Source organism: Diuraphis noxia, unplaced genomic scaffold (genome assembly GCF_037042655.1).
Source record: "Diuraphis noxia isolate RWA-SAM2 unplaced genomic scaffold, SU_Dnox_SAM2 contig0003, whole genome shotgun sequence".
Taxonomy (NCBI): Eukaryota; Metazoa; Arthropoda; class Insecta; order Hemiptera; family Aphididae; genus Diuraphis; species Diuraphis noxia.
In genome coordinates this window covers 37,338,204-37,354,607 of record NW_028301713.1, presented here as the reverse complement: position 1 = coordinate 37,354,607, position 16,404 = coordinate 37,338,204, and the positions used below count along the sequence as shown (strand labels likewise).

At 31.1% G+C, this 16,404-nt stretch overlaps 1 long non-coding RNA gene across 1 annotated transcript in view; it reads left to right on the top strand.

The window, feature by feature from the left end:
• LOC107165347 (uncharacterized) overlaps nucleotides 1–16,404 on the top strand; it is an 83,819-nt gene that overhangs the window by 17,415 nt on the left and 50,000 nt on the right. Inside the window, exon 4 of the long non-coding RNA XR_001506085.2 lies at nucleotides 15,953–16,027. This is a non-coding gene — a long non-coding RNA (uncharacterized LOC107165347). The remainder of the gene's footprint in view (nucleotides 1–15,952; nucleotides 16,028–16,404) is intronic.

Sequence of the window (16,404 nt, the reverse complement as noted above, 5' to 3'; positions counted from 1 at the left end):
AACCCGTTACAATAATAACGGCAAACTGGACGTATGTCGTATACCTACCTATATGTTATTATATAGGTACATTGTAAGTTTTATAATAATATACATCGGCAAAGAACTATTGCAGCAACGGCGGTGGCGTAATTACCCTTACGCGCTGAATTGCGAATGCAACGCTCGTGTTCCTATAAGATGTATCCATTTATGCACATAATATTACGTTTCGATGTGCGTGTGTACTCTGTTTGTGGACTGGAGAGTACGCATAATAGGTAATATAATGTCGTCGGATTTGTAACAATTATAGTGGATGCTACACGTAAACTGTAAAAAGGCTCATATAACGTGACAGAGATATCGGGTCGATATGGAATCATATATTATAATAATTGTGTGTGAATTAAATTCTATTATTATTTCTAAAACAATTGTTGGACGGAGCAAATGTGACGCTACCTACCTCGGCGAACGATCAATATTATCTGATCTAAGATCAATACTACGATTACTGATTTACCATAACGAGGCCATAATATTTTAATGAACTGTGGTGTGGTGTAAGTTCAATGACTACGGTTTTTGTGACGATTTGTTGTTGGATCCAACTACTTTAAGTATAGGTATGTAATATTATAGGTAGGTACATATAGACCGCTCGTTTTAACGCCATTTGTCCTATGCCGTTGAAAACGATTTCTCTTACGACCGTTCCATAGTATGAAAATATTCTCCGACCATAATAATTACTATATTATTATTATTATATATATATACCATCGATGACGCGCGTATTATTGATAATATTCATTGGACTCGTGTATGGTATTGTTAAGACTGTTGTTTGACGAGCGTCTAATTATTGTCATCATATACCACATAATACTAACATATTATACTCGTTACGATAAACGTGGTGATTATGTCAAAACAAATATTAATGATTCTCCCGCTGTGCATGAAACTTCAGTAATATTATGCTGAAGATGATCTGTATATTTTTCTTGTTCGTCGCATACGGTCTTCAGTATCTATGCCTACGTAAACTCTTAAATGTATAACAATATTCATGCATTTTACGAAATAAAAAAACAAAAAGGTTTTGATGAGTCTTTTCGTATTGACGCCGATCGATTTAACTTCATATTATATTTTAGGCTTCTTCCTGAATAATATTATGTCAGGTGAACACCGCTTTCTCCCGGCTTTCTAAATTTCCATACAATTTCCCTGCTTTTGCACCGCATTCTATCGCGAACACACAACTATAATAATCCTGACTGGGTCTTATAAGTATTTCGTATCATCGACTTATTATTAGTGTTCGGTTTCCTATATTGTAAGTAGGTACATTACCATATATGCGTGTAGGTGATGGTATTAAAATAGAGTGGACTATTCTGTGTAAAATAATAATAGTAATAAACAACATTCCAACTATAATAATATGGTATGATTTTTCGAATATTTTATTTTCAACTCAAAAGCACTGAGCTTTTCCACCATTTCATCCTGTAATGCACGTCAGCGACTACTCGATCATCTATCGTCATCACTCATCAGTCATCATCAAACGACGTATGTACACACGTCGCAACAATCATATATTTAAAAATAATAATGCGAAAGAATAACGATAATAATAATAATACATTAATTATTTATAATTTATAATCTAATACCACGTTATATTATTGTACTAATATATGTCTGTACGATATTATTTGAAACGTTATCCCAACGCCCGCCATACGTACATCTACGGTGTTGTATGATAATAATATTATAATACTACAGATAGGTAGGCGGAAATAATATTATTATGGTACATAGTTTTCTTTATCGCAGTCTGTAAGGGCCCCGCATATAACGTTATATTATATTATTATAATATATATTATATAAAAAAAAAAAACGAAAATACAAAAACAAAAAACGCCAGCTGCACCGATTGTTCCGGTGTGCGTTACACGCGGTGTCATCTAACCAATTTCGTGCGAGTGGGTAAACACACAGGTGGAACCCGAACCACGCGATAACACCTGCACCAACATTAACAGAATAAGCTTCCAACACTGTTACAAAGTCATCATGTACTTAGCTACACAACGTTGTTTCAGTTCGTTTAAAACGCACATAATATATCCACGTCGCCGTGAGTACGATATTATACATTTTTATATTTATTTTTTATGACAGTAATTTTCGTTAACGAAAAATAAATAAAATATAATAATTTGATATGGACAAACTATTGCGTCTCGATTAACAATTGTTTTCGTTTTCTTTCTTTCTTTTTTCATACCCCAGTAGCTTAAGCTTGCGTATACGTTTTTACGTGCTATTTAAAATATGAACACACACGAATTTATTAAAATCCGAGAGTGATAAAAGCGTAGAAAGAATTGAATGGAAAAAAATATAAATATAGTAAACGTTATAGTATTGGCGCCTATCAACGGCCACGAGCATTTATTATTCAAGAGATTGTTAAAAGTTAGAATACCCTGAATACCAACCCACCGCGACCCTCCTCCACTGTAATAATAATAAGTCGATTAAGTATTTATTTTTAGTATTATTTATTTCCGCAAGAACTTTTAAAGGGGTGTTTTCTATTGATGAATATCATTAAATATGAATACATCACATTTAGGTCGGTATTGGTTTTCTGTACAATATTCAAAAATGATTAAACATTTTCCATGTGTCTGTCTCATGTAGGTACATAGTACGTTCATTGTATTTTCGAATAATATTATTTTAAATATTTTTTCCGTCGTTACTTTTTGAAGCGAAGAATAATTGTTGTGTATATGATGTCATATTTTGTCCTCAAAACAGTTGTGTTGTAGTTGAATCTTGTATGAAGTTATTAATCATTATCATCACTAAACAAAATTCAACAAACCAATAATTCTTCAATGTAGTGCTTAAATTGTTATGTGATTTATTAAATAACAAAAGGATTCTGTTTTTTTTTCATACAACCAACAGCAGATGTAAATATATTTTTTTTAAATTAAACAATCATCTTTTAACTGCTTGACACATTAGGTATAAAAGGAGGATATATTTTAACAAAAAATAAATTCAAATAAAATCAAATCTTATATTTCGACTGATAACGTAGCTATATTTATAAACGTACTACTCGCATGTAAATAATATTATAGTCTGGTATAAATTTGGTTGTCATTATTGCACGGGGTTGTGTTTTAAATCAGATTACGGGTTATTTGAACAAATGAATAATACATTTATGTTTTATCTTTTGTTTCCAAGACAATTTCGATATTTTATCAAATTCCCATGAAGCCCGAAAACACTGTGTAATAATATTTATACCAGATACCAAGGCGCGAATACCTATATAACATTATAGCGTGCACGACACACACACGAGAAATAAATTCATCGTGCATTTCCGTCCATATTATATATTTATATATACCTACCTAATAATATTGACATTTTACATTGACCGACCGGATGTTATGTTAAAAACACCATGTTATATTATGTTGAATAACGAATGTTCACTTTGTACGATTGGTAGTTATAACATTATTATGTGTTTATACGAGAACTATAACAACGAAAACAGGCGCGTATCACCATAACGCATGTAATCGTAAATTATTATAATTTAAAATAATATTATTATTGCGATGCTGCTTGGAGCTCGAAATCGATTTCGATTGTGGAGCTGGTGAGATGATCGAATGAAGTATCAGGCAAACATATATTATATATTTTAAATTTTGGAATAAAGTGAAATGATATTCATATATGCATATTACATAGTAGTGGGTACGATATTGACAAAATGGCACATAATATATTATTATTATATGTGTTTCTCGAGGCGCACTGCGTTTATGCTGTACGATCGACATAAATGGATTTTCGGCTGTCAGGTCGTTCACTTTACAGTTTCTGCGTAAATATAATCTTTAAACGTCAAACCTGTCAAACCGTTTTTTTTTCTAACATGACATTCAGTCAATTATTGCAGAGTTTTGAAAAATAACGTTGGTGCATATTACTTGAAGTTCTAACTTCTAATATCTTTAAATATTGTATATGATTTACATTTTAAGATTACAGTGCAATTATTTACAAAAAAATTTAAAAAGTAATTTTTACTTCTATTTTTCGAACCATCACCGTATGACAGGACCCCATTGTATTTTTACTTATTTTCAAACATTTAGCAGATATCAATTAATTAAAACACGTAATAGGTAAGTATAAATCTCAATAATTGTATATATAGAGGTTAGGTTAGGTTAGAGGTATGTACACGGGTGTCAAGAGCCAATAATGTTGTATATAATATGGAGAAATAAATTGCTTCTAAAACACAAAAATCGTCAAAAAAAAACGGCACGCGAGCGTCGCAATCGGTTCGCGAATTACTATTTCACTCCCCAAAGCCCACACGTAGGTTTATTTACTTTTCTCGCGGGATCATCCGAACGAGCGGCGCGTTTTGGCACGAGACCAATCAGACAATCTTTGGTGTATTAACCACAGTGGCAGCGGCGGGGTGGTGGCAACAGCTGCTGTTTTTCCTGCGAATACAACGACCATATATTTAAAAAAATTTTTTTTATTAATATCATACTAATAATATTATAAATTCAAAGTTTTATTTTTATTTTATTTTTAATGTCGTCGCTAGCATATACATACTCGAGTCCTCTTTCTATCATTTGTAAGATCGTGCCAATATAATATATAATACGTCCTAGTTTTTACTCACACAGTTGCATATATATTGTATACATTCGAATTGTATAATAATATACTGCATCAGTCACGTTCGGCTATGTTATACTCTTTTCTTCGTTAAAACAATTTTAAGAAGGTGATATTTTGGATTAATAACCATCGAATCGATTGTTATGAATATTTTCAACAGGTAATTATTTTATATAGTATACCGTGTATGATACATCATAAATTCATGAATAATATATACGGTATAGCACAGACATTGGATAAAAATAATAGATATTATATGTTCATAAAATTTGATTATGCGCGTGATGAATAGAAAATAAAGTAAGTGCCATTATTGGCCTGTTATTTTGACAGTACTTTTTCCCTCGATTTTTTTGTGCAGGTGATATCGATGTTGCTGTGTATTCTTGGTCTCTGTTAAAAAATTGTGCTTACGAGTACATCGATGATTACAATCACGTGTTTACTGGACGTTATTATATAGTGGATTAATAACTACGACAGACAGTTAATTTCTAAAAACACATTGTCATCCGTCGACCTGGTAGCAATAAAGTGCTAATTTTATAAACTTTGCATGAACTTAACATCAGTGACACCCTTAATGCGTCTGATTATTAAGTAGGTTTATTCTGATAAAAGGTTACCCGTGGGAGAAAAGTCATCGAAAAATTTTAAAATAATATAATAATATTATAATAACATTTTCTCTTCCTTGAGCACATCTCATGTAATCAAACATTTTTACAATTGAACGGTTTCTGAACGCAATATTGTATTCGGCTAGCATATGCATATTATAATCGTCAAACATAGAGATAAAGTTTGGAAAACTATTAAAACCTCGTTAGTCATTAAAATGATTAAAAGTTTCACGCTCCTCATCAATTCTACATGAATCAATAAATCAATTCGATGAGTAGACGTGCTATAGTTATTATATATTTTACGAAGGTACTTTATTATAAGCATAAAATAACTGCATATTCAAAAAAATTAATACATTTCACAGAATATAATATAATTGTATGTCCTTATTTATTATTATAATGCTATTGTTTAAAACAATAAAACGTACAACTATAACATAATACAATAATTCTTAATCGTTATAATAAACGTGAACTAAGGTCGAACCTACTTTTTTTGGCTTGCGAAACGTTTCATTATATTTTGATAAACCTTACACCGAATTAATAGAAATATAAAAAAAAAAATGCTGACTAAACATTTATAATTTAATAAAATATTCACAACCATATTGCATATTTTATGTTACGTGGTAAAAACATTGTTTTAATCAGTTTTCAATTTTATTTTCTAAAACCGAGATTTATATGATTTTCAGTAGGTAAGTTATGTCATGTATTATGAAACATGTATAACATAAAATATTAATCCTTGCTGTACACGTGATATTCGCATTCTTACAAATAAAAATGTTTTGATGTGTCCTACAAAAAAAAAATATGATTAGATTGATTGCTTTTTGAATTCTTTGTCTTTAACTAATGAAAACATGAATTCATATTTATCATATTTTAAATAATATTAAAACGCCCATTAAAACGAAAGACCCATTGCGTTCAAATTTCAAATCGAAGACGATCCTTTTTTTTATTTTTACCCTCTAGTCCACAGTTAGCTTCCGAATTTTTCAGTGGTGAATAACACAATAACAATGTCTGTTAAATCGACCGAACTAAACTGATAAAATATTATATATTATACACATCGTATTTTATTATTAAAATATTAGATACAAGCATAGTAGATATAAAGCAAGTATATGTTTATGTATACATTTATTATTTATCCTACGCTACTATAAAATCATTATTATTGTTTAATACCTATATATATTTTTTTACCATACTGACAAACATTGTTATTTACTATGATAAAACCACAATAAGGACGTATTGTATAAGAGTGTTTGTATCGGTATTGTATAATAATTATATCGAAATAAAATCTAACGCTTCTTGTCCATTTCTATAAGATACTAAAATACACGATTTTTAGACGTACAATTAGTTAGGGAGTCGGTAATGAACATGAATTAGATTTCGAGTTGTCGTAATAATATAATATAGTAGTCATATAATATATACATTATACATATAACATAAGATACACATTACACATACGCCTGAAGATAGTGTCATCATTATTAGTAGTATTATAGCAGTTGTAGGTATAGTCATGAACGTTAGGAAGTTCTCTCCCCATCCCGTTCGAGATTGAAAAAACCGTTTTAATAATATATTTTGACTCTTTGATCTCTACAGGACATTTCATAAACAGTACGAAAAACCTCAAGAACGTGAATATAGTATATGTATATTATTGTATTATACAAAAATTCCAACATAAAATTTTGAATAATTGCGTTATTGAAGAAAAAAGAGTAGAGCATGGTTGGTGAATCATCCTGTTATATAATATATATACAATAATGTAATACATTAATTATACAGTCAAACGGCGGAGTGCTGTTAATCGTCGTCGCGCGCCTAGTTGGCAAAAACGGTATTGTAGACGACCCGCCACCGCTATTTTATATACATATATGACGCAATAATAAATACGTTTTTTAATGTGCGGTAGCTGTGGTGGCGTGTAAGTTACCCGTCCCCCCCCCCACCCTCACCTGGATAAGTCGAATGTGTAATATTGTTACCACGTGTGTGCAGCAATAAACATACACAACTATAATAATATTATGTTATTATAATATAATAATGACCTGCAGCTATACAACAGTATAATAATAATAATATGAGTAGACGAACCAGCCGCCGTTGTCGTAGACGTCGTCGGCGAACGGCTACCGTTTGATAATCTTTTCACATTTTTTTTAATCATTTTTTTTTTCGATCTCGTCCTCCCCGTGGCCCCGTCTTCGTTTAAAAATCGCTTAAGCCGCGCGTCATTAAAACCTGTTTTATTATTACTATTATTATTATTATTATAGTCATTTTTTTAATCGGTCGTTCCGCGATTCCACGTGTAATTATACGCGTCTAGTTTACATTGATACTCTTGCGGCGGCAATATATAGGAACGCGGCTGCTAATGACGCCAAATGGCATCGCCCCACCGCCACCCGCGTAATTTGCCTGACTTAATTACACCTGTACATATACTCGGGTAGTCGTGTATGTGTATTGTACTTACATATTATATTGTGCTTGCGTGTCGCGCGTTAACCGTTTTTGTCCAACGAAATAATGTGTGCGGGACCGAAACGGTAAAATAGTTAGGTACCTTATTGCTGTTGTGCAGACGTCGAGGTTTCCATTATGAACTATTATTATTATTATTATTGTTATTATTATTCGGGAATATAACGAAATGCCGTTCAAATGATACGCCCGCGTGTATAATATCTACACTTTTACAGCGAATGATAAATTAGTAGGTGTACCTATTATATTAAAGCGAATAACACTATTTTAACACACGCACGTGATATTATAATTCATAATATTATATTATTTTTGGTTTTTAAAAAGTTGCTTTTTACAATAACACAATCCTCGTCACATTTGTACTGTTTCAACCAACGATGAATGACGATTTAATATATTGTTCGTTGTATGAACATTTAAATTAAAAATTAAATTCATTGTATACGATCATAATAATTCAAGATTGACTAATCAGTAACGATTTTCAAACCGATATATTACGTGAATATTTAATATTACAGTTTTTCTGCAATTCAAACTGAACAACTGTGTCAACTTATATATATATATATATATATATATATATGAAATTGTTAAAAATATCATATAACTATTTCAAAACTGTTTTGTACCTATAATAGTAAATACGTTGTACCAATATGCGATATCTGTAATAAAAAACATCTGAATTATTGATTTAATCACAACATACTCTCAAATTTTTGTACAACACTGATTGATGATTATAATATTATTATCGTTCGTTGTTTACTTGCTAACTTTTTAGCAAGATATTCGGGTTCAGTCCATTTTCGTTGTCATTTTTTCAAAGTTAAATTTAAAGACCTATTCGTATATCCTTGCGTAAATATAATTTTGTATACTTAGTTATACTTTGAGATCATTTAGTCATAGATCATCTGATATGCTTACAATTATCGTATTTTTATACATAGTAATATGTTTGTATGTGTAATATAGCTGTAAATATTTTATACTGAATCGACAAGCATATTATATTTAATTAAATACGAAAATTTTATTTTGTAATGAAATAAATCATAATATTATTATATGCAATAACGCGAATTTTATTAATGTATAGTTTTGATTTAAGATTTCAATATTCATTTCACGATGGACATGATGACTTTAAATGATATTCGCATAAACCATAAATTTCTCTATTGACTCTGGGGTAGGTTAATAAAACAGTCGTTTACTATAAAATATTATAGTAATTATATGAACCGTTATACAGACAAAATAAGTATTGGTTCTAATAATAATAACATACTGGTATTTAGACGGCGCGGCAACATGAATGACGATGTTCATAAATTTATCATGTTTTAAGCTTAAATAACAGTTGAACAATATGAAATGAAATTGGCATTATAAATTATTAATTAACTTTACATTAACGATTAATACGTATTCAAATAAGAATTTTGTGTTTGAATACTTAAATAACTTCACACAATACTGTATATAGCTTATTAATATTCAACGCCATTGTACACACCACGAACCCATGATAATATATATAATAAAATAGCTATATAGCCGGGTTCTCACTACACCATGCCGAGTAGAGTTGATTATTTTATTATATTATTCAACTTGTAGGTACCGTGTTACCAACATTTTATTACCTATACGTATTGAATATATACGGAGCAGTGAACACGACACGGAACGACACGCCGTAGTGAGAACCAGGCTATAGACGTTTAATTCTCAAAAGACCCTTAAGGCTTTAAAGTTTAAACTATTAACCATTAACCACGATCGTAGTTTAAATTCGAGAAGACTCGGAAAACGGTCAAGACTGGTATAATTGTTGCTTTGCTTGAATCGTCGTGCTTAACTGACTTTTTCACAGCGAAAACGTCTTAAAAATCCGTAAACATCGAACTCGTATAAATACGTTTCGTAAACCATGGACTGTGATTGTTATCATATAATAATAATTATTATTAAACTCGTTCAGGATTACCGTAAACCTTTCAATATTATGACACCGTCAAGTTATTTTATATCACGATCGTGTTGTAAACCTGTAACTTTGTAAGTTTATTATAGTATTAGTCATTCGATTTATATTAATGTTTCAAATTCAGGGATACGACTAATAGGAATCATTTGTTGTTTTTTTTAAACCGTTCCAATAAAATTTAATATAATATTGATAACAATTAGCACATCACGGCGATTGTTTGCGACACCCAAAATATTGTTCGTATGGATAGCGCAGGTTGGCCGATAATATGAATATGGCTGCGCAGAATTCGAGCATAATTTAATCATTTTGGATCATATTATAACATCATGTACGATGTACCCCATCTATTTTTGATCGAAGACGCCGCCCGCTTATTTCTCGTCGCGGTACGTGTCTAACCGACAAGCAAATATATACATATCCGGTATACGCCTCGCAGCATCGTCAGGAAATCGAATTCAACACGTAGTCTCTATGCGCGTGGTTTCCGGTTACCGACGTTTTCCGACGCGCTTACGCTCCCCCGCTATATAAAATATCATGTACAACCCCATACATACACAATACGTGTGCTTATGATCGTGTTTTAAGAATAATAATAATAAACTCAATACACGTGTATTATGTTGTGGGAACGATTTTCAGCGTATACATAACGGCGAAAACACGGTGTAAGATTTCGTTTTAAAAGGCGACATTTCGCACAAAACGCGTAATTCGACCGTGGGACGGGGAAAATAATGCTCGTCCCCCGTGTACCACCACACATAACACGAAAATCGTACGTATTGAAGAAAATATATTTTATTATACTTCCGTTATAACATTACTCTAATAATAATAATGTAACAAACGATATATTCTATATAAAATAAATGATAAATTTTGATCGGAGTAATACTTCAACCGCGGTGACGGTGGCGGCGGAGAACTGACCAAATTATTATATGATATACTTTAGAGCAGAAAAACCAATAAAACTCCAAACTCAACAATATTTCAGTATTACTAATAAGTGGGTACCTACTTATTGTGGTGCGTTTTTCGTCGTCGAAATGCAACAAAATACAAAATATAATAATCACCACAGAGACCGCCTATTACAATATAGGTATATTATTATTCATCAGCAACAGCACTTCGCTATTATATCATACAATAATATTATATAAATATATATATATATCATACTCGTTATTCGCGCGCGCCGACAGATTTACCGATCTCACGCTGGTTAATGATCGCACTATCGACCGCGTTGTATGTGCTAACGCATGTACAAGCTCACGACGCACAATAAAATATATCGTATTATTATTATTACTGTTGTGTATTCGTATGTGTATAGTGTGCACAGTGTACAACAACAACTGATGTAGTACAACACACGAACACCGCCACGGTGCAGTCACATATTATAATATATTATTATATATTAATGCGCGAGATTGTCGTAATATTATTACTTATTATAAATTATAAATCGCTCATTAAAATATTATGGTTGGATACCGCAACTATATGGGAGTCGATAGGTACTTAATTTGTATTATATTATCGTTATCATTATTATTGTTGTTGTTGCATCAAAATATGTTGATTACAACCGGAGTGCAGTTGGCCATCTCGATTCTGATACACCTAATGTATATTATTAAATGTAGCATAATATGAAATTGTATTGGCGACAATCGATATGCAAACACTCCAATCACTGAAAACAATATGTTCGTCAATAATATTAATCATAATATTCCTAACAATTATGCAGAGTTATCGAGTTACGGGAAGTGGTTGTTCCCGTGACATCTGTTATAATAATATTATAATATTAAAATATAATGCACTGTTGCCAAAAACGTACTATATTATGTACATACATATTATTATTGTATTATTTAATACTATATATTATTTTATTTGTTAGTTTCCGAAAAAAATACATCTCTGATCTCCCACTAATGCAATTTTATTTAAAACCCGCGTAAAGGGCTACGTTTTTTGAGATCTAACAACAACAGTCTTGACCAGTTTTTTTTTTTGTATTTGAAATTTTCATTTATAACTTGACGCGTATCACTCAACTACCATTGCAAACTTATACGAAACTTTGCCGAAATATTTCATTAAAATCTACTATAAAGCGGTCACGACGTCGTTATTTTATTAAACAATAGCAAAACTTTGGAGAATTTCAGCCCGAAAATCGTCCATATTTCGAGTGCCCTATATTTGTTGCCGACGCATTTAAATAATATAATAAAATATCATAATAATAATAACAACAGATTATAATATCGTTATGACTTAACCTGCGATGATTCGCGGTTTTACGCGTATAAATGTTTTTTATACCTAAATAATAACATTATTTATTATTTAAGTACGTGTTCGCCAGCACCAACGCTACGTTTAGGTTATTTCCACGGTAGGTACCACCACGGTGTTTACCGGAACGGAGTACCTAGTTAGAATTTTACAAATTTTGTTGCATAACGACAAAGTGCAATTTATTTTTCGGTTTTCACTCCGTTCGTATATTCGCATTACAGTTTATATTTTGTACTGTTGCGCACGGCAACATATTAGATATATAGGACGGTCAAGGTTGTTTAATTAAACGGACGACGAGTGGTTAGCCGCAATGCAAGGCTGTAAATTGCAAGCGCGCGCATACGCACACTTCGCGTTTTGAATAGTAATAACACTAATAACTAATAATCGTAATTTTTAAATAATAATAAGAAGAAGAATATTATTTTCATACGACTTTTTTCCGTTCCGCATCACTGTAGGTAATACCACGATAGCAAGCGCTCTTATATTACTGGGCTTATAAACATATTATAACAACTTCATTATCATTATATGCGGTAAAATATTGGCGGCAATCGGTGTAGGTATTTTAGATTATATAATATAACCTATTACCAGTATATTATAGGTAATAATATAATATATTATATTGTTGTAGATGGTATGTCCTAAATGTTTATGACCTATGAATCATAATAATATGCATTATAGTACCTATATACCTACATCTTATACTACCGTCGCACTCGCGTTTTTACGTTAAATATTAAAAATGTTTCGTACCATATTATTATGTTGCAATAATGCACAAGACAATTCACTCTCTTTAATCCTTTAATAATGAATTTTTCCAATTCCAATTTAAGTAGGTTGGCATACTTAAAAATCCCTCATTTTCAAATAGGTACCTACATAGATTTTTTATAAAATTTAAGTATTATCCAGTGGTGATACTGCACGATTCTTTTTAACAAATGAGAAACAATTATTTTTACTGCAAAACAGTAATCGTTTATACAGTAATATTATTTTACAAATTTTGAATCAAAGCTTGAATGAATAGTTTCTGATCTGCAAGTTTGTGTACTTAAAACAATTATCATTAGTATAATGGTCTTACATAAATTATAAAATATATGGAATGTTTAGTTATTATTCTCGCTCAATTTAACAAATTATATACCAAGTTGTATTAAATCTATATTCTATATTAATTACTATAATTTTAAAATCACTATTCCTTCATTATACCATCTAAACATACAATCTGCACGTGGAATACGTAATCCTTAGTAGATACTTCAAGTTTAATAACTCGAGGCAATTTTTATTATATAATATAATGGTTCTTTGAGAATAATTTAAAATTTAAAATATCAGAATTCGCATAGTGTATAATCAAATGATAAAATGGTAGTGAGTGTAAAAATGTTGCGGTAAATCATCCTGTATAATATATAATAATAATATTAGGTATGCATTGTCATTTATCGCTCGCACGTGTTTACGACTGCAGCCGTGAACCTGTATGATGCTATGTGTTGTGAATAGTAATATATAATAAATATATGTACAAAAAAACCATATATAGCAATAATACGTTCCACACAAAATATATAATAGTATATAGGTAGGTGGGCTACCAGCTGATTTGATTTTTTGTCGCAGTTTTCTCCTTTTTATTTATTTTCATCACAAATAATATTTTTATATACCTATATTAGGTATAATATTATTATACTGGGACACGAATGTTTTCTTTTGACACCAACGAGTTGTTTCACGGCCGTTGCTCTGCAGTTTTTGGCGCTCGTTTCGATCGAAATTTGTTTTTAGTGTAACAGAACAAACAAACGAATATTGGTATCACTGACGACCTTGACGATAATTCATTAGTTCATCTCCGACGGTTGTTTCAATATCAAGACCAGTCGAATCGGATGTCCGTGGAATAAAATGTATCAATCATAACAATATGTTGTCTATGTAAGCTATGTGTAATGTGTATATACAGCAAGCATAAAGTTATCATACATGGGGTCACCAAGTACAAAGACACACCTCCTCTCCAAAGCTCCTCAATTTTCTCAAAATCTATCGACTATACTTACATAATATGAGTTATTGTTTTGTGAACACATTTCGGTAATATGTTTAGCTCATTTACATCATTATCCAGTCTCGATAATTCGGCCCGTTTTTCTTTTTCTTTTTCACTTTTTTTGTTAATATGTTATGAACATTTCTATTTTATGAAAAACATGAAAATATAGTCTGTTATTGGCATCATATTCTAGTTAGGCAAGTTTCCGACATTACATTTCAGCTGGCCGTCCGATTCATGTTCTTATAGTTATAATAAATTATTAATCAAATGTAGAGGTATTTTTCACAAAGTAGGTACCAATAATATCAAAATTGTTTATCCCAGTTTTATTTTATTTATATATTACGCTCATAACGGTCATCTTGTTACAATAATATATGCATTTGAAGCACATTCACACACAAATGCATAGGCACCTACAGTATTGCAATTATATTATAGGCATATGCGTATAATATATTATTGAGACCGTGATTTATACGTCGATTCCGTGATCGCGGGCCACCCGCTTGCCCCTGAGACGTTGTTGCATATTAGAATATTATATACCTATGTATTTTATATACCTACTATATACGCACTATAATAATATAGATCGTGACGCAAACGGTGTGGGAATCGTCTGCTGCAGTCGGGTTCAGGTCGAGTGTTCGTCATTAGCGCGAATACAGGGAATTTTCTGGCTCCAGGGCTTACGAGTGCGCAGATACACATCTCCGGGTAAACGAGGCTAAAGAAATAATAATAATAAGAGTATGCGAGCGGGTGGGTGGATGTATAATATATTGTCTGCACAGTGCGTACGGACTGAATTCCAAACGCTTAAAATATATTATGCGTTATAGGTGTTACCTACACTATATAATATAATGTCGGGACATTGTCTTAGCGTCTTTGACGAATCGTGGAGATGATTTCCCAAAATCTTTCGGTCTGTGAGAAAAAAATCAAAGAAAACGCAAATTAAACGTGTTCTATGCCTGTGTGCCACAAAACGATGGCCACGGGAAACGGCTATACCATGATTTTTTTTTTTTAACTAGGTTATAGAGTTTAGGTAAATGTGATGACATAGAGTAAGAAAAAAAAATGGTTACAAATCACAAAGCGAAAATTTTTTCAGTGTGAGAAATTTTAAATATAGTATTAATGACTATTGTTTTTTATGCACAACAAACGAATATCATGGCGACATTAAATTATTATTAACATCTCGTCAAATATCGAATAGGTAAATTATGATATTTTGACGATGTCATTAATAAAGGCATCTCGTGCACGTGAACTTCTGGTCGCATATGCCTATTTTACCGTATTCTTAGTTCTTACACAACGATATCATTAATTATATACCTATGCGTAAGTAATCGGCTAAATGTAATATGATGATTTAATTGTTGTTTACCTAATACGTTTATGCCGTTTACGGGTGTATTATAATGTAGTCACTATAATATTATTTTAATATGTATAATTAGCGCAGTGTATATTATAATTGTAAATTGTATCCGATTTGTATAACTCGTAGCATAATCACTTAAGCAATAATTATTATTACAAGACGGGCACTTAATTTTTTTTATTTTTTTTTTTCAGAAATTGATGACGTGAACCTGCATAATGATTTTTATGAAGCAAAATATGTAGTACGAAAAACACAAACAAGAATTCGTAAGTAAAACTCTACAAGACTACAAGTTGTAGTCTACAACTGTATAATATTACGATGGTAATTATATGATTTATAAATCATATAATATATATATATAATATATTATCGTTGTCATAACTCATAACCCGATATAATTTAGTTTCATCTAGCAAGTTTTGGTTATACATGACATTATTAATGCACTTATTACCAACGCATATTAAAAATATGTCTTGAAATTCATAGTATCATGTTATTTCGAAAAATAGCATGATTTTTTCGATAAAAAACTTGTAGGTACGTATTACACTTTATGTTTATTCATAAATATTAATTAACAATTATTAATTTCGTGTTATTGAATCATTACCTAACTAACCATGTTTAAATATTATAT